This window comes from Phoca vitulina, unplaced genomic scaffold (genome assembly GCF_004348235.1).
Source record: "Phoca vitulina isolate PV1807 unplaced genomic scaffold, GSC_HSeal_1.0 scaffold13, whole genome shotgun sequence".
Classification (NCBI taxonomy): domain Eukaryota; kingdom Metazoa; phylum Chordata; class Mammalia; order Carnivora; family Phocidae; genus Phoca; species Phoca vitulina.
The window spans coordinates 7,169,495-7,189,333 of NW_022589716.1; the positions used below are offsets into that span (position 1 = coordinate 7,169,495).

At 40.7% G+C, this 19,839-nt stretch overlaps 1 protein-coding gene across 1 annotated transcript in view; it reads right to left on the reverse strand.

The window, feature by feature from the left end:
- PRKAR2A (protein kinase cAMP-dependent type II regulatory subunit alpha) overlaps positions 1-19,839 on the reverse strand; it is a 111,578-nt gene that overhangs the window by 91,119 nt on the left and 620 nt on the right. The gene's annotated exons all lie outside the window — the stretch shown is intronic.

Below are 19,839 nucleotides of genomic sequence, written 5' to 3' on the forward strand. Positions count from 1 at the left end.
ACACCAATTGGTGTGATTCACTACAATTCTGATGTTAACCACCCAGAGGAGCATCATAGTCCACAGTTAAAGGACCTGGTCCCCAACAAGACTGCCCTTCCTTCAGATGCCAGCTGCACTTTGGGAGTCCCCACGCCATCCACATTTCTGACCAACTGGCTACAAATTCAGAGGTTCCCACAACTCCCCAGGTTTGATTTGCTAGAGCAACTCACAGAGCCCCAGAAAACACGATACTTACAATTTTATTATAAAGGATACAAACCAGGATTAGCCAAATGCAAAAACACAAAGGCTATGTAGGGTCTAGAAGGGTCCGAAACAGAGTTTTCCACTCCCTCTCCTCATGGAATCAGGGCACGTCACTCTCCTAGAACATAAATGTGTTCACCAAAAAGGAAGCTCCACCAAGCTTTGGTGTTCAAAGATTTTTTCGGGGTTTCATTCCACAGGCATGACTGAATCATGGGCCACATGATTAAACTCAATCTCCAGCTCCACTTTTCCCCAGAAGTCAGACTGGCTCAATGTCCCAATCTCCTAATTAAATGGTTGGTCTTTCTGGTGACCAGGGCCCATTCTGAATTATCTCATTAACATTAACTCAGGTGTGATCCAAGGGACTCATGAATAAGAAGGAAATTCTAAGAATTTTGGAAGGTACAAAGGCCAGACATATTCTTTATTATGCAACAAAAACAAACTGCTAAAATTCCCTAGCCAACTTACAAAAATAAAGACAAACATAAAAAAAGGTATCTAAGACCACTGATGCCCACTCATTTTTGGAGCACTAAATCCCATTCTCACTTATTAGCATTTCAGATACCACTGGTCTACTAGACTTCGCACCATTTTAAAAATTTTTTATGCATTGGGGAGCCTGGGTGGCTCAGCTGGTTAAGTGTCTGCCTCTTGATTTTGGCTCAGGTCCTGATCTCAGGGTTGTGAGATTGGGTCCTGGATCGGGCTCCGAGCCAGACATGGAGTCTGCTTAAGATTCTCTCTTTCTCCCTCTCCCTCTGCCCCTCCCTCCCTCTCAAACTCTCTCTAAAATAAAAATAAAAATGATTTTTATGCATTACATTTAACTATACTCCAAGGGTTATCTAGTGATTGCTAGGAGAAAAAAACCCTTAACATCACCAACCAAATGGGGTTCCTCTTTTGTCAGTTGAAAAATCCATTATTTGAGCATTGGCCTGGTAATGGCAAGACAAATCACCTCCTTGTTAAAAATAATGGAGTCACCAAACAAAAAAACCTCAGTAGTCTTTCCCAAGAGAGCCATCAAGAACATGGCAAAAGGTGACAAGTATGTCTATTTACAGTATGAAACAAATCCTCCTCTAATCATCATTTTACTTGTCTTTAAAAATATTGGATGTCTCAAAAAACAAAAGTGCTTAATTATAACATTGCAAATGGAACAATAATTCTCCAGCCACTGGTTTAGCCAAAAAATCTTTATCCAAATTTCATCATCATTAGTCACTATCTTCACACGCAGTATCTTGTGGGGTATCACATCTTAAAACTGTTGCTGACAAATTCCCAGGCAGGTATCAGGGCTTGGACTGAGAAAAACTCAAGCTATTTATTTTTAGATCTTAAATTCATTTAAGTAAAACTTCAAATGCAAAATAAATAATACAACCTAAAAGTTTTAGTTACCAGGCTCTGAACACTACCTTTTTTTTTTTTTAATATTTTATTTATTTATTTGACAGAGAGAGAGAGCACAAGCAGGGGAAGTGGCAGGCAGAGGGAGAAGCAGGCTCCCCGCTGAGCAGGGAGCCCGATGTGGGGCTCGATCCCAGGACCCCGGGACCATGACCTGAGCCGAAGGCAGCCGCTTAACTGACTGAGCCACCCAGGCGCCCCTGAACATTCCTACCTTTTTTAACTCCAAAGAAACATAAACTAAATTTTACACTTAACAGGAAAAATGACATGAGGAAGACTTATTGGTAAGATACAATATACAAGAACAGTCCTAGCAGAACACCTGTTTCTATAGATAAAAAATAGCTGTGCCAACACCTACTTCAGTCTGGAACCACATCATCTAAAACTATTACAAAAAGGGCGCCTGGGTGGCTCAGTTGGTTAAGCGACTGCCTTCGGCTCAGGTCATGATCCTGGAGTCCCGGGATCGAGTCCCGCATCGGGCTCCCTGCTCAGCAGGGAGTCTGCTTCTCCCTCTGACCCTCCCCCCTCTCATGTGCTCTCTCTCTCTCCTCTCATCCTCTCTCAAATAAATAAAATTCTTAAAAAAAAAATAAATAAAAATAAAAAATAAAACTATTACAAAAAGACTTAATGAGCAAAATATTTCTCCTATTATTTTCTTCAAGTTGCTTTTTTTTTTGAAGAGAAAGCCTTGATCCATTTTACTAAGGAAACATTTAATCTTGAAATAATATCTCATCCTACAACAGAACTGTAAACTAAGGCTATTCTGTGCCAAAGATGATAAAAACAAGCTCCTCAGTCTTTGGAATGGGCAAATATGCCCAACCTATCCTTGCCTACATATTACATACTGGTGTTCTCCAATGTATTTGGTCCTTCGAATGAGGACATTTCAAAAGCTGCCCATAGATTACTAAACATGCATTAACAAAGTTCAGTTTTTTTTTGTATTAAAAGAGTAGATCCTTTGTGTTCTGTGATTAAGCATCCTCTAATTTTATTTTATTCTACTTTAATTTTTTTTCTAAGATATTATTTACTTGAGAGAGTTAGCGAGCGAGAGAGAGCACGAGCAGTGGGAGGGGCAGAGGGAGAGGGAGAAGCAGACTCCCCGCTGAGCAGGGAGCCTGATGTGGGGCTCAATCCCAGGACCCTGAGATTATGACCCCAGCTGAAACCAAGAGTTGGACAGTTAACTGACTGCGCCACCCAAGTGCCCCAGTTTTTTTTTTAATAATCATATTTTCTTAGTAAGGGCCACCATACAAAGAGAGCCCAACTTTTCTCTTGTATTTGGAAAATTATTTCTTTCACACAACTCATTCTCATAGCCGTTTTCAAAAAGGGCAATAGGTTCTCAGTTTTACTGTAAAAGCTTGGAATAAGGAAGAAGGCCGCACATCTTTTACTTGCACAAGTGAAGAGATGGGTCCCTGAGGAGCAGTAACCCCACATAGTCACACCCAGGAAGCTGATGAGCACCCATTTCCGCCAGGGAATATAGGCCCCAGGAGTCTCACCAGAGTCACAGACATGTTCATTATGATGTGATGAAGACAGGACTTACGCTGTCATTCTCAAAGAGGAGGAACAGTGTGTGAGTCATAGTACTGTGTAACTCACTTTTCTAATTGGAGCCTGTCTTGCTCTTTTCTATGATAAAAACAGTGTGTGAGCAGATCACTGAGGGACATCATTCTTTTTCTAAAATTGAAAATATTTTAATAGTAAGAATCAGAAGACTGGGAAAAAGCAGGCAATCTTCAGCATTCTCAATTAAGTATCTCCACTAAAAAAACTAATCCAAGAATAATTCAATCACTTAATTGTTGATTTTGAGTATCTGGCTATTTCTTTTTCTTTGGTTTTTTGTTTTTGGGTTTTTTGTTTTTTGTTTTTTGTTTTAGAGAAAGAGAGAGCACAAGTGGGAAGAGCAGAGGGAGAGAGAGAATCTCAAGCAGACTCACACTGAGCATGGAGCCAATGTGGGCTCAATCTCACGACCCTGAGATCATGACCGAGCCAAAACCAAGAGTTGGATGCTTAACCTACTACACCACCCAGGCGCCCCCTGGCTATTTCTAGAAATATAAAAGTTAGTGATTCCCTCATTACCATAATTGCTTCCTAAATATTTTCATCATAATAGTGACCTTTTATTTTTTCTTTCATTTTTTTCAACAGAGTAAGAAGCTTATAAGAGCAACAAATGGAAAATTCCAACAAATAAAGTCATCCAGAAATAACTCATCATCTCTCATCAGATAGTGAGGTTCTGAGACTTGAAAGAGGTTCCAATAAGCTGCCTTTTCATCAATTTCTAGATAAAATATTTTGCACGAAGAAGTTGATATTTAAGATTTTTATTTATTTATTTGAGAGAAAGTGACAGAGATAGCGAGAAAGAACACAAGCGGAGAGGAGAGGGAGAAGCAGGCTCCGGGCTGAGCAGGGAGCCCACTGAGGGACTCCATCCCAGGACCTTGGGATCATGACCTAAGCCAAAGGCAGACGCTTAACCGACTGAGCCACCCACGTGCCCGAAGTTGATATATTTTTTTAAGATTTTATTTATTTATTTGAGAGAGAGAGCGCACACAAGTGGGGGAGAGGTGGAGAGGGAGAAGGAGGGGGAGACGCAGACTCCCCACTGAGCAGGAAGCCCAATGTGGGACTCAATCCCAGGACCCCGAGATCATGACCCAAGCTAAAGGCAGACACCCAACCAACTGAGCCACCCAGGCACCCCAAAAAGTTGATTTTTTTTATTATGTTATGTTAATCACATTACATCATTAGTTTTTGATGTAGTGTTCCATGATTCATTGTTTGCATATAACACCCAGGACTCCATGCAGAACGTGAAGAAGTTGATATATTTTTTAAAAAGAGCCCTTCCCCCAAAAAGGTCTGCATTATAAAAACCTTTTAAAAACGCATTTGTTTCTTTCTCATGGATCCATGGCATTCAAAATAGCCAACAGATAAGCTAGAAAAATCAATAACCTGTTTCAAAGAGAGAATTTTCCCCTAGCTTAAACATTCACCTCTGAGATTCAACTCGTAAAAGACAAGGCCTTGAAGTAAAACCTTAAATTACCCTTTAAACTAAATAACAGAGAAGGCAAATAACACTCCTTTCCACTCTCTGAATATGAGGTGTCCCCACTTTCTCCCTGTTCTAACCTAACCAGCCTTGCTGAAAGAAAAAATAAAACGTCACTATTATGATGAAAATATTTAGGGAGCAATTATGGTAATGAGGGAATCACTAACTTTTATATTTCTAGAAATAGCCAGCTGCTACCTCTCCTCTGGCTCTTCTTCCTCCACATAGGAACATGCTAGGGGTGCCTATATCTTAACAAAAACAAAAACAAAAACAAAACCTTCCCTCACACCCACCGCTCCTTCAAGCTATTACGGGTCCTTTCTTCTTCAAAATGTAGTCCCCATTCCTTAGCTGCATCGTCCGCAGACACACACACACACACACACACACACACACACACACACACACACTCCCTGCCCTAAGGCCACCTGACCTCTTCCACCACAACCGCACCGAGCCTCTAGCCAGTGTAAGTACAGGGTAAGCAGGATTTTTTTTCTTTTTTGTAATGCAAGTGACTGACTTAAACATTGATTAAGGAAGCATTCACTTCAAAGAGGCATCCACTTCAAGAGGGCTATCTTGAATAAACACATTGCTAGCCACTTGATTAGATAAAGAGCCCAGGCTGCCTCCCCTCACTGAGGCTCCTTTGTTTTAAAGATCTTGGTTGATTTTGCTAAACGGTCCTTTGGGCTACTTGTTTTTTTCTCTTCCCATGCTTTAAGTTCCCCCTCTTATGTTTTAAATTCACCAATAAAGAGTGAGCCCCCAAACCCTGGGCCCCCATCTTCAACTCCAATAAAAGTAGAACCCCAGGCCTGTGTGTGCTCATGCTCTCTTGTTCCCATGCCTGTGCTTGCATTCTCCCCCCGACCCCACACAACGTTCTCACTGTGTGGTTCCACGTCTGCTGTGTAATTTCCAGGTCCTGTATATAATAAACCTTTGTTCTTTTTTTCCCTTAACGTTTCTTTCAAAGTTTCCTGATAGTTATTGCTGAAGGGTGTCTTGCAATCATAATAAAAAGCACAAGGGCCAGTCTAACCACAACACTGGTTAACGCCAGGCTGAGACCAGCACACGACATCCTGAGAATTACAGCTGAGTGCAACCACTTGAACACCGGCCTTACCACTGCCGCTCTCTCCATTGCTTCCAACACTACTGACTGGCCAGTCCCTTCTGTAGTGCCCATCTCTGTGCTCTCACAGTACACTCTATGATATCAGTCTCCAAAATCTGCTCCCCATCATACACTCACTCATTTACTCAACAAGAGCCTTTTAAGTATCCACTATGGGCCAGGTGTAAGCTAAGCACCAGAGACAAAGAATAAGACAGAAAGCTTCCCATCCTCAAGGAGCTTCGATGCTACTTAAAGAGAAACAACAAAAAGCAAAGGAGAATTCCAGATCTTTACAGAGCTCTAATGTAACCACCTAGGGTGCCATTAAACCTCAACAGAGAGACCCACTCTAAGCAGGGCAATCAGAAAAAGCTTCTCTGAAGCTGAGTCCTAAAAGAAGAGCCAGCTGGTCAAAGCCAGGGGAGAAAGATTCGGGAAGGGACAGCCACGATCACAAAGTAGTTGGGGAGAGAGAGGTTAGTGTAGAAATAAGCTTAGCAAGCAAGGAGGGGTAGGGCTAGAGAGAGAAGGTAGAGAGAAAGACAGGGACCAAATCCTGCAGGACTGTACAGACCACAGAAGATATGTGGATTTCATTCCACTTTCAATGAGGGGAGTTAAACTGAAGAATGGGGGCGCCTGGGTGGCTCAGTCGGTTAAGCGTCTGCCTTCGGCTCAGGTCATGATCCCGGGGTCCTGGGACAGAGTCCAGCATCAGGCTCCCTGCTCAGTGGGGTGCCTGATTTTCCCACCGCCACTGCCTGCCACTCCCCCTGCTTGTGCTCGAGCTCTCTCTGTCAAATAAATAAGTAAAATCTTAAAAATAAAAATAAAAAAATCTCTCTGGCTACCAGGTGGAAAATGGACTGGAGAGGCAAGGTGTCTGAGATAAGAAACTACTGTGGTTGTCCAAGCACAAGAGGAGAGCCAGGGTAGGGACCGAGAAAAAGGAGACTGGGTATGACACTCAAAGCACAGCAACAAAAGAAAAAAATAGACAAACTGAACTTTATCAGAATTTAAAACTTGTGTTCTTCAAGAATATAAAAGGACAGGGGGCGCCTGGGTGGCTCAGTCGGTTAAGCGGCTGCCTTCGGCTCAGGTCATGATCCCAGGGTCTGGGATCGAGTCCCACATAGGGCTCCCTGCTCAGCAGGGAGCCTGCTTCTCCCTCTCCCTCTGCCTGCCTCTCTGCCTACTTGTGCTTCTATCAAATAAATAAATAAATAATCTTTAAAAAAAAAAAAAAGAATATAAAAGGACAACTCACAAAATAGGAAAAAAACATTTGCAAATCACATATTGGGTAACGAACCAGTATCTGAAATATGTAAAAACCTCTTACATCTCAACAACAAAGACAACCCAATTTAAAAATGGACAGAGGACCTGAATAGACATTTCTCCAAAGAAGATATACAAATGGACAAACACATGAAACATTATTAGTCATTAGGGAAATGCAAATGAAAACCATAATAAGATACACTTCACACCCACTAGAATGGCAATAATCAAAAAGACAAGTGTGGGCAATGACATGGAGAAAATGAAATCCAAGTACACTGGCTAGAAGGTAAAATGGTTAAGCCACCGTGGAAAAACGTTTGGCACCTCCTCAAAAAGCTAAGCTCAGAATCGCCATATGACCCCACAATTCTACTCATAGGTGTATACCCAAAGAACTGAAAACAGGTAGTCAAACAAATAAATGCACAGGTATGCAACAGCAACACTATTCACAATAGCCAAAAGGTGGAAAATGCCCAATGCCCATCAACTGATTAATGGTTAAACAAATCACAGTATATGTATGTGTGTGTGTGTATATATATATATATATATATATACACACACATATATATACACACATGATGTATATATGATGGAATACTATTCGTCAACAAAAAAGGAGTATTGATGCATGCTACAATACAGATGAACCTTGAAAACACAAAGCTGAGAGAAAGGGGCAGACACAAAAGATCACATACTGTATGACTCCATTTATATGAAATGTCCAAAACAGGCAAATCCATAGAGACAGAGTGCAGACTGGTGGTTGTCAGGGGTGGGAGGAAGCAGGAGGAGGAAACAGGAAGAAACTGCTTAATGGGTGAAGGGTTTTACTTGGGAGTGATGGAAATGTTTCAGAACTAGACAGAGGTGCTTATTATACAATATTGTCAGTATATTAAATGCCACTGAATTGTTCACTTTATTATTTACTTATTTGAGAGAGAGAGAGCACGAGTGGGGGGGGGAGAGGAACAGAGGGAGAGGGTGAGGGAGAAGCAGACTCCCCACTGAGCAGGGAGCCTCAGGAAGGCTCAATCCCAGGACCTCGAGATGACGACCTGAACCAAAGGCAGACACTTAACCAACTGAACCACCCAGACATTCCATCACTTAATTGTTCACTTTAAAATGATGAATTTTAGAGGTGCCTGGCTGGCTCATTCAGAAGAGAGGGTGACTCTTGATCTCAGGGTTGTGAGTTTGAGCCCCATGTTGGGTGTAGAGATTAAATATTTTTTAAATAAAATAAAATGATGAATTTTTTGTTATGTGAATTTCACTCAATAATTTTTTTTTAGATTTTATTTATTTATTTGGCAGAGAGAGACAGCGAGAGAGAACACAAGCAGGGTAAGCAGGAGAGGGAGAAGCAGGCTCCCCACCAAGCAGGGAACCCGACATGGGGCTTGATCCCAGGACCCTGGGATCATGACCTGAGCCGAAGGCAGATGCTTAATGACTGAGCCACCCAGGCGCCCCAATATTTCTTTAAAAAAAGATAATAACAACCAAAAAAGACAATAACAAATTGTTAGTGGGGATGCGGAGACGTTGGAACCCTCACACATTCCTAATGGGAATGTCAAATTGTGCAACCACTTTGTAAAAGTCTGGCAGTTCCTCAAAAAGTTAAACATAGAGTTGACATATAATCCAGCATGTATGCTCCTACATATACACTCAAGAGCATTTCAAAACTTGTGTTCACACAAAATTTTGTGTGATGTAATTTGGGTATGTAATGTACATCATGGGCACTATAGTTAACAATATTGTATTATATATTTGAAAGTTGCTAAAAGAGTAAATCTTAAAAGTTCTCATTACAAGAAAAAAACTTAACTATGAGGTGACTGATGGATGTTAACTGAATTTACTGTGGTAACCATTTCACAATACATCATGTATCAATTCATTACACTGTATACCTTAAAGTAATACAATGTTATATGTCAATTGTATCTCAATAAAACTGGGGGGAAAAGTATGTTCACACAAAATTTTTAACACAGATGTTCAGAGTAGCATTATTTGTCACAGTCAAAAAGTAGAAACAACTCGGGGCGCCGGGGTGGCTCAGTTGTTAAGTGTCTCCCTTTGGCTCAGGTCATGGTCCCAGGGTCCTGGGATCAAGCCCCACATTGGGCTCCCTGCTCAGCGGGAAGCCTGCTTCTCTCTCTCCCACTCCCCCTGCTTGTGTTCCCTCTCTCGCTGTGTCTCTCTCTGTCAAATAAATAAATAAATAATCTTTAAAAAGAAAAAAAGTAGAAACAACTCAAAATAGATAATTTGATGAATGGGTAAAGAGAATGCAATATATTCATATAATGGAATAGTATTTGGTCGTAAAAGGGAATGAAGTACTGATAGATGCTATAATATGGATAAACCTTGAAAACATCATGCTAAGTAAAAGAAGCCAGGAGCAAAAGAACACATATGATTCCATGTACATGACGTGTCCAGAATAAGAAAATCCATACAGACAGAAAATAGATTGCTGGTTGCCAGGGTAAGAGGGAGGGATGAGGAGTGACAATAATGGGTATAGGGGCTCTTTTGGGGGTACTGAAAATGCTATGAAATTATACAGCGGTTATGATTGCACAACTTTGTGAATGTACTAAAAACCACTGAATTGTATTCTTTAAAAAGGTAAATTTTATGTGCTATATCTCAATTACAAAAAAGAGAAAGAGAAAGCAAAACATAGACTGATCAAACATATGGAATCAAAGCTAGTAGAGCAGAGGTAAATAATTGGAGGTAATAATTGCAGTATTTCATAGAACTTGCAAAAGGATGAATGTAAAGGGGGGGTAGAAGAGTCAGAGACTACTCTCATCCCCATCCTAACCTAAGTCTTAAATCTTGGCATTTACCCATACTTTTTAAACCCAGAATGTCAGACGTCCCCAGGATCATGTCACAGCCTCATTCTCTTCAACCTGGAGAGCCTCATCCACTTCCATACCACACTGATGGCTCCTCACACCTCTCTTCCAGTCTTGACCTGCCTCCCAGTTCCAGGTCTGTCGTTACCAGGGCTATTTCTAACTGGCCACCCTGCAAACCTATAAAATTCATGCAACAGATCCAACTCTTGTCGTCCCCTTAATTAAGAAAAAAAGGGGGGGAGGGAGGGAAGGGGAGGGGAAGAAAGTGGAGGAAGGAAGGAAGGGGAGGAAGAAAGATTAATCTTAACATTTCTGAGTGTAATACTGTGATATAATAAGAAATATATGTTTGGTCTTTGGCCCTGGTTCCTGGCACAGAGCTCCTAAAACCCTTGGAATTTCCTGAGTGACTGAGAAGAGTGTCTTGTTATTCCTAATAAGCCCCTTTCAACCATACCTAAACTTAAGCTAATAAGGAGGATGGGGGCTGGTTACCAGAGGAACCAACCAGGTGATTGGAACTTGGGGAGAAGGGCTGGGAATTGAGCTCAACACCAATAACCAATGATTTAATCAATTGTGCCTACATAACAGAACTTCCAGAAAAACTCTAAATAAATGGGTTCCGAGCTTCCAGGTTGAACACACTGAGGTGCTGGGAGGGTGGTATGCTCAGAGAGGGCATGGAAGCTCTGTGCCCCTTCCCATATACCTTGCCCTATGCATCTCCTCCATTTGGTTGTTCCTGAGTTGTATCCTTTATGATAAAATGATATCAGTAAATAAAGTACTTTCCTAAGTTGTGTGAGCCATTCTAGCAAATTATCAAACTCCAGGAGGGGGTTGTGGAAACTCCCAATTTACAGATGGTCAGTTAGAAGTATAGGAGGCTGGGACTTGTGATTAGCCTCTGAAGTAGGGTCCCATCTTGTGGGACTGAGCCCTTAACCTGTGTGGTCTGCATTAACTCCAGGTAGTGTTATAAGTGCTGTGAGCAGAGAAACAACAGCTTTCCTTTACCTAGTACCTTTATTAACAGCATCATCCCTCTTGTATTCCAAGAATAATATCAGGTTCACCCCAGGTGGAGTGTGAGGAGTAAACCCTGACTTTCCTCTCTCCCTCACCTTCCAAAAGCAAGGAGTCAATAATTCTTATCAACTCAAACAAAACAAGTATCTCAAGTATACAACCCTACATTGAATGTGAGCAGACATTAGATGAAGATAAAGGTTCAACCTTCCCAAAGTGAATAAAATTGAAATTAAAACATTGAGAAAAAATTTCCAAAAATTAGTACTTTTTAAAGAATTTTAATACCTTGTGTTTTCAAATGTACAACAAATTTTGTATTCACATATGTTGCTGGTGACTGTGTATACTGATCAGCACACTCCTTCTGAAAAGCATATGACTATATTAGTACTTATTAAATAACAAACAAAAGTACATTTTGACCTATTAGTTCTACTTCTAGCATTATATTCTAGGAGAATAAGCCAAAAATGTTAAAAAGGCTTATGTACTCTTTGAGGAAGACATGGTCACAGCTGCAGTGGAGTTCGGCGTGTGGGCTCCTACTCCTGACTCACTGCTATTGGCTTTCCCTGAGGAGCAGTTCTGTCAGGAAACTGAACTGCATCCATGGCTCTTAAATACAACAGAAAGTCACCCCTGGAGCCAGAAGTGGCGATTCACCAAACTAGAATTACCCTAACTGGCCACAACATAAAATCTCTGAAGAGGTGTATGCTGACTTGATGAGAGAAACAAAGGAAAAGAATCTCAAAATGAAAGGACCAGGAGATGCCTAACAAGACTCTGAGAATCACTACTTAGAAAACTCCTTGGGGCATCTGGGTGGCTCAGTTGGTTAAGCGTCCAGGTCTTGATTTGGGCTCAGGTCATGACCTCAGGGTTGTGAGATCAAGTCCCATGTTGGGTTCCACAATGGGCATAGAGCCTACTTAAGATTCTCTATCTAGGGCGCCTGGGTGGCTCGGTTGGGCGACTGCCTTCGGCTCAGGTCATGATCCTGGAGTCCCGCATCGGGCTCCCTGCTCAGCAGGGGGTCTGCTTCTCCCTCTGATCCTCTTCCCTCTCGTGCTGTCTCTCATTCTCTCTCAAATTAATAAATAAAATCTTAAAAAAAAAAAAAGATTCTCTCTCTCTCTCTCTCCCTCTGCTCCAACCCCCCCTCTAAAAACAAACAAACAAGCAAACAAACAAAACTCCTTGTGGTGAAGGTACTAAGACTTGGGATCTTTTTCAGATGAGTATCCATAAGCAACTCACTGAGTTGCACAGTCCTGAGATTGTCAAACAGATTACTTCTGTCAGCATTGAGCCAGGAATCAAGGTTGAAGTTACCACTGCAGATACTTAAATTAACTACTTTCATAAATTATCAATTATTGGGGTGCCTGGGTGGCTCAGCTGGCTAAATGTCTGCTTTCACTTCAGGTCATGATCCCAGGGTCCTGGGTCAGGCTCCCTGTTCAGTGGGGAGCCTTCTTCTCCCTCGCCCTCTGCAGCTCCCCCTGCTTGTGCTCTCTCGCTCACTCTCTCTCTCTCTCAAATAAATAAAATCTTAAGAAAAAATAAAAAATAAATTATCAATTATTTTCTTAAAAACCTATATACATAATTCATACAAGCAAACTGGAGGCAACCTAAAAGGAAAATAATTAAGTAGAGTATATATATTCACTTAATTTACAAAATGCAGCAAAAAATCATTATGACAACAAAATACCAGCAAACTACATCCAGCAGCATATTAAAAGGATTATACCTTACACCATGACTGAGTGGTATTTATCCCAAGAATGCAAGTGTGATTCAACATACAAAAATCAGTGTAATATACCACATTAAAAGAATAAAGGGAAAAAGCCACATGATCATTTCAATTGATGCACAAAAAACATCTGACAAAATTCAACACCCTTTCATGATAAAATCACTCAATAACTAGGAATTAAAGGGAATTTGCTCAGGGTGCCTGGGTGGTTGGTGGCTCAGTCAGTTAAGCATCTGCCTTCGGCTCAGGTCATGATCTCAGGGTCCTGGGATCAAGCCACACATCAGGCTCCCTGCTTAGCAGGGAGTCTGCTTCTCCCTCTGCCTCTCCCCACCCTGCTCGTGCCCTTGCCCTCTCTCTCCCTCTCTCTCTGGAAGACTGAAAACGTTCCCCCCAGATCAGGAAGAAGACATGGATGCCCACTTTATGTTTTTTAAAGATTTTATTAATTTATTTGAGAGAGAGAGAGAGCATGAGCAGGGGGAGGGGGAGAGGGAAAAGGAAAGGGAGAAGCAGACTCCCTGCTGAGCAGGGAGCCTGACGAGGGGCTGGATTCCAGGACCCCAGGATCATGACCTGAGCCAAAGAAAGATGCTTAACCAACTGAGCCACCCAAGCGCCCCAAGGATACCTACTTTAGTCACCTCTATTCAGCATAGCACTGGAAGTCCTAGCCACAGCAATTAGGCAAGAAAAATAAATAAAAAGGCAATCAGATTGAAAAGGAACAAATAAAACTATTCACAGATTACATGATCTTATATATAGAAAACCCTAAAGAATCCACAGGTTGCAGGGTACAAGATCAACACACAAAAATCAGTTGTAGTTGTATACATTCACAATCAACACTGTGATGATAAAATTTAAGAAAACGGGCTTTCTTACAGAAATGGAAAAACTGATCATGAAATTCATATTGACTCTTGATCTTGGGGTCATGAGTTCAAGCCCCATGTTGGGCGTAGAGCTTATTTTAAAAAAAAGAAAGAAAGCAAAGTGGTTGTATTGTGAATGTATTTAATGCCACTGAATTGTATACTTAAAATAGTTAAAATGGGGGGCACCGGGCTGGCTTAGTTGGTGGAGCATGCAACTCTTGATCTCAGGGTTGTAAAGTTCAAGCCCCTCATTGGGTATAGAGATTACTTAAAAACAAAATCTTAGGGGCGCCTCGGTGGCTCAGTCGTTAAGCATCTGCTTTCAGCTCAGGTCATGATCCCAGGGTCCTGGCATCGAGCCCTGCATTGGGCTCCCTGCTCAGCGGGAAGCCTGCTTCTCCCTCTCCCACTCCCCCTGCTTGTGTTCCCTCTCTCGCTGTGTCTCTCTCTGTCAAATAAATAAATAAAATCTTTAAAAAAAAATCTTTTAAAAAAAGGTTAAAATGGCAAATTTTACATTATGTATATCTTACTACAATTTAAAAAGGAATTTAAAAAGGAGGGGTGGGAGAAGGGTGATTTTAGTGATGGTGTAGAGAATGGATGGGGTGGAGGAGAGATGAGTGGGAGGCCCACAGCTGCTCAGCTGCATACAGCTGAGAAGCAATAAAAGCCAATCTCAAGACAGGGACAGTGGGGAAGGACAAGATGAGAGAGCCCAGAGAATAAAATGAGAGAGTGAGAGACACAGAGAAAGACTGATTCCTAGGTTTATTGCTTAAAAACTCAGAGGAAACAGCAGTGTGACAAGTAAGCTAACAACATCAATTTTAGGCATATGAGTTTGAGAGATGAATGAGAGATAACCAGCTGGCAAAATTAGCATAAACAGGTATGTGTACCATCAGAGAAAGTTTTGAAGCGATAGTTTTGATTTTGAAAGTCCAGGTTCAAGGCAGTAAAAAACCTCAGGAAGAGAGTTGCTTTGAAGCAGAAAAGGTAACAAACTAAATTCTGGAGATCATGAACCATCATTTAAAGGGCAGAGAGGAAGCCAACTGCTGGATGGAGAGCCAGGGGAATGAAGACACAAATGCCAAGAGGGAGAGAATTTCAGAAGGTGGTTCAACAGTGTCAAAATCCTGCTGAGAGATCCAGCTATGTGAACTACAAGAATATTATTATTAAGCAGATCCAAAAAAATTCTCCTAATGCTGTTTGGACCAACTCCTATGTTATGTGGTATACATCCTACAGTAAAAACGGCTGGGGAAAATTCCTAAGGAATCCACTAAAAAAACTACTAGAATAATAAGTTCAGCAAGGCTGCAAGATACAAGATCAATATTTTAAAAAATTAACTATTTCTATACACTTGCAATGAGCAATCTGAAAATGAAAGAAAACAATTCCACTTACAATAGCATCAAAAGGAATTAATTACTTAGGAATAAATTTAACAAAAGATGTGTAAAACCTCTATCTGAAAACTACAAAAAAGTGTTATTCTTTAATTTAGGTCTTCTTTAATTAAAGAAGATCTAAACAAATGGAAAGACATCCCATGTTCATAGACCAGATGACTTAATAATGTTAAGATGGTAATACTCTCCAAATTAATCTACAAATTCAGTGCAATCTATCAAAATCCCAGTTGCCCTCCTTGCAGATGTTGACAAACTAATCCTAAAATTCATTTGGGAATTCAAGGAACCCCAAAAGCCAAAACAATTTTGAAAAAGAACAAAGTTGGAGAACTCATACTTGTTGATTCCAAAATTACTACAAATCTATAGTAATCAAGACAGTATAGTAGTGGCACACAGATACAAAGATCAGTGGAACAGAATTGAGAGGGGTTTGGGTGTTTTTTTTGTTTTTTTTTTTAAGTAGGCTCCATACCCAGCATTGAGCCCAACACAGAGCTTGAACTCAACCCCAAGATCAAGAGCTGAAATCAAGAGTCAGGCGTTTAGGGGCGCCTGGGTGGCTCAGTCAGTTAAGAGGCTGCCTTCGGCTCAGGTCATGATCCCAGCATCCTGGGATGGAGCCCCACATCAGGCTCCCTGCTCAGCGGGGAGCCTGCTTCTCCCTCTCCCTCTGCCTGCCTGCCACTCCCCCTGCTTGTGCTCTCTCTCTATCTCTCTCTCTGTGTCAAATAAATAAATAAAAAGTCTTCAAAAAAAAAATCTCAAAAAAAAAAAAAAGAGTCAGGCGTTTAACCAACTGAACGACCCAGGCGCCCCTAGAACCCTTAATACACAGCTGGTTAGAATGTAAAACGGTGCAGCCACTTTTGGAAAGCAATCTGGCAGTTACTCAAAAGGTTAAACATAGGGATGCCTGGGTGGCTCAGTCATTAAGCATCTGCCTTCGGCTCAGGTCATGATCTCAGCATACTGGGATCAAGCCCCACATCGGGCTCCCTGCTCCACGGGAAGCTTGCTTCTCCCTCTCCCATTCCCCCTGCTTGTGTTCCCTCTCTTGCTATGTCTCTGTCTGTCAAATAAATAAAATCTTAAAAAAAAAAAAAAGGTTAAACAAAGAGTTACCACATGGTCAAACAATTATACTCCTACATATATATACCAAAGAGAAACGAAAACATACATCCACATGAAAACTTGTACACATGAATATTCAAAGCAACATTATTCATAATAGCTAAAAAGTGAAAACAACCTAAATGTCCATCAACTGATGACTGGATAAACAAAATGTGGTATATCCATACAATGGAATAGTATTCAGCAACAAAAAGGAGTAACATATTAATATATGCTACAATACTGATGAACTTTGAAAACATGATGCTAAGCAAAAGCTAAGAGCAAAAGACCATATACTGTATGATTCCATTTATGTGAAATGTCCACAATAGGCAAATCTATAGACAGAAAGCACATTAGAGGGGAATGCGGGTGTTGGCATTGATGGCTAGGGTATGAGGTTGTTTTGGGGGTGATGAAAATTGATTATCCTAAAATTGGTTGTGGTGATGGTTGCACATATCTGTGATTTTAATAAAACCACTGGGGGGAAAACCACTGAATTAAACACTTTAAATGGGTGAATTATATAGTATGTGAATTGTATTCCATATACATATATATATAAATATGCTGGGAGACCCACAGATGTAAATGTTTTATGGTAAGTACAGAAGTGAATCAAGTCTGGATGCCAATTTATTGTTCTCGTGAGGATACAGTTACAGTAACTTATTAATAAGTCTGAAGTCTTCAGGCTTTCCCAAGAGTTAAATACGCATTACAATACTTCATACTTGGTGTGCCGTGTGACATTGAAACACTGTTGTTAAAACAACCAATAACAGCTAATAACTTTTTTGAGAGTTTCAAATAGCATACAATCTTATAAACTGAACTGGTGGTGAGCCATACTAAACATAATCTCCCTTGCTATATACAGATCCAACTCGAGATATCCTAGTTCTTATTTTAGGTATTGTGGGCTTATTACCCTAATGTTCCTAATCACTGGATATGTAACGTATTTCTTTTCTTGTCTTTTTAAAAATTGTGATAAAATACACATAAAACTTACCATTTTAAGATTTTATTTATTTATTTGAGAGAGAGAGAGAGAGTGAGAGAGAGTGAGAGACAGCATGAGAGGGGAGAGGGTCAGAGGGAGAAGCAGACTCCCCACTGAACAGGGAGCCCAACGTGGGACTTGAGCCCGGGACTCCGGGATCATGACCAGAGCCGAAGGCAGTCGTTTAACCAACTGAGCCACCCAGGGGCCCCAAAACTTACCATTTTAACCATTTAAGTGTACAACTCATGGCATTAAGTACATCCACAGTGTTGTGCAACCATCACCCCTATCCAATTTCAGAACTTTTTCATCATCCCAAACAGAAACTCCACACCCATTAAACAATAACACCCTATTACCAGCTCCAGCTAACCTCTATCCTACTTTCTGTCTCTGTGAAATTTACCTATTCTAGGTACCTCATACAAGTGGAATCATACATTTGTCTTTTGGTGTCTGGCATACTGCACTAGCATAATGTGTTCATGGTTCATCCATGTTGTAGCATGTATTAGAATTTCATTCCTTTTAAAGGATGAATAGTATTTCATAGTATGTATATACCACAATTTATTTATCCATTCATCTGCTGATGGGACATGAGTTGTTTCTACCTTTTGGCTATTGTAAATAATGCTGCAATGAACACTGGCATGTAACTAGTTATATATGACTCCCCAATTCTTTGGGATATATACATAGCAGTGAAAGTGCTCGATCATAAGGTAATTCTTTGTTTAATTTTTTGAGGACCCACCAAACTGTTTTTCCACAGCAGCCAGACCATTTACATTCCCAACAGCAATGAACAAGGGCTCCCAATTGTCTACATTCTCACCAACACTTGCAATTTTTTTCGTAATAGCCATTCTCATGGGTGTGAAGTGGTACCTCATTGTGTGCAATGTATTTTTAGTCTATTATCTGTTAACAGAAGTTCACCTTGTGTTGATTTCTATAATTACACGTAGCACAGCCACATTAGAGATATAAACAACAAATATTTACATGCCAATTAAATAAAGCACAGGGTTACAAAGATTTAATTTTGAACTCATCAACTCATCAAAATCAACTCAATTTTGAAAGAGATATCAAAGATGACAAAGAAGGGAGACATAACACAAAACCTGTAAATTCCATTTTACTCATCTGAAACTCATTTCTAAAATACTAATGTGTACATAAAAATTTCACAAAGCAGGTTACAGCTTTGTGGTTTATAGATATGACAGTGAAACAAATGTAGGAGTCACTCCTAAAAAATAAAACTTTTAGAGATACCTTTATCCCTGGGAGATCATTGTCACTGTCCCCATTTTAAAGATAAGTGAATCTGAAATCAAACAGGTTTAACCACTTGTCTTAGACCACAAAACAAATCCGTGGAAGAGATCTGGAAAATAACAATTTGATTTCTAGGCTTAAGGTGAAAATCTCATAATTTAATGGGCAAAAAGTCAAAGGAAAACAGAACCATTTCTACTCTTCGCGGTGAATAAACTATGGGAAGTTGTCCACAACCTGAAGCTTACAACCTCCAACAGCAATGACGGATAATTAACTCCTTGCTAACGGACCTGAATGTGGATTCGACTCAGAACTATTTCCCCCCCCCATATGCTCTAATAACACTAAGTCTCTAACTTTATCTCTGTTTTCATTGTTTTGTTAAATTTTGGCGACTCAAAGTAGGATAATTCTATTGTTAAACTGACAAAGCCTATGTTGAAGCAACCAAGGAAAATGGAGTTTTTTGACAACCTTGCCTAAATCAGATATAGAAAGCGTTCCTTGTCTTTTTTTCCTGCACCCTATATGCTAAACAAGATAGTAACTGTTTATCCTCACCAATCGTTTGATCCAATCGTTTTAGCGAAGTCGAAATATATATTACATATATTTCAAGAAATATTTTAAGAAATTTCAAGAAATACTAAGAATATTTTAAGAAATTCACGTCCAGTTATGCAGAGGTGAAATGACCTGACTGGGATCTGCTTTAAAATACTTGAGCAAAGAAAAAAAAGTAGAGATGAAACATTTGTGACAGATATTTAAACTGTTGAATGTAGATGATGACATATAGGGGTTCATTTCACCTCTTCTCTCTCTACTTTTGCCTATGCTTAAAGTTTTCACCATAACTTTTCACAAAATGAATGATTTCCAAACAAAGTTACCGTCCTGGTTATTAAAGACGAGTCGGTGGATGTGAGCCTCCTTGTCTTCGGAACCAAACCGGGCGAAGGGTCCCCCAGCAGAGGCGAGGCCGACGTGGGCTCCGCGCCACCACGCGGGCCGAAGGCGCGCACGTTTTCTCCCGGGCTGAATCTGACAACTCACTCGGTGCGCTCCAGGGCTCGGAGGACCGCCGAGCTCAGCCGGGAAGTGGCGCACGCGGGGCTCACGCCCGCGGCTCGGGGAACCCCGACAAACTCCGCTCGAGAGCTCCAAGGTCC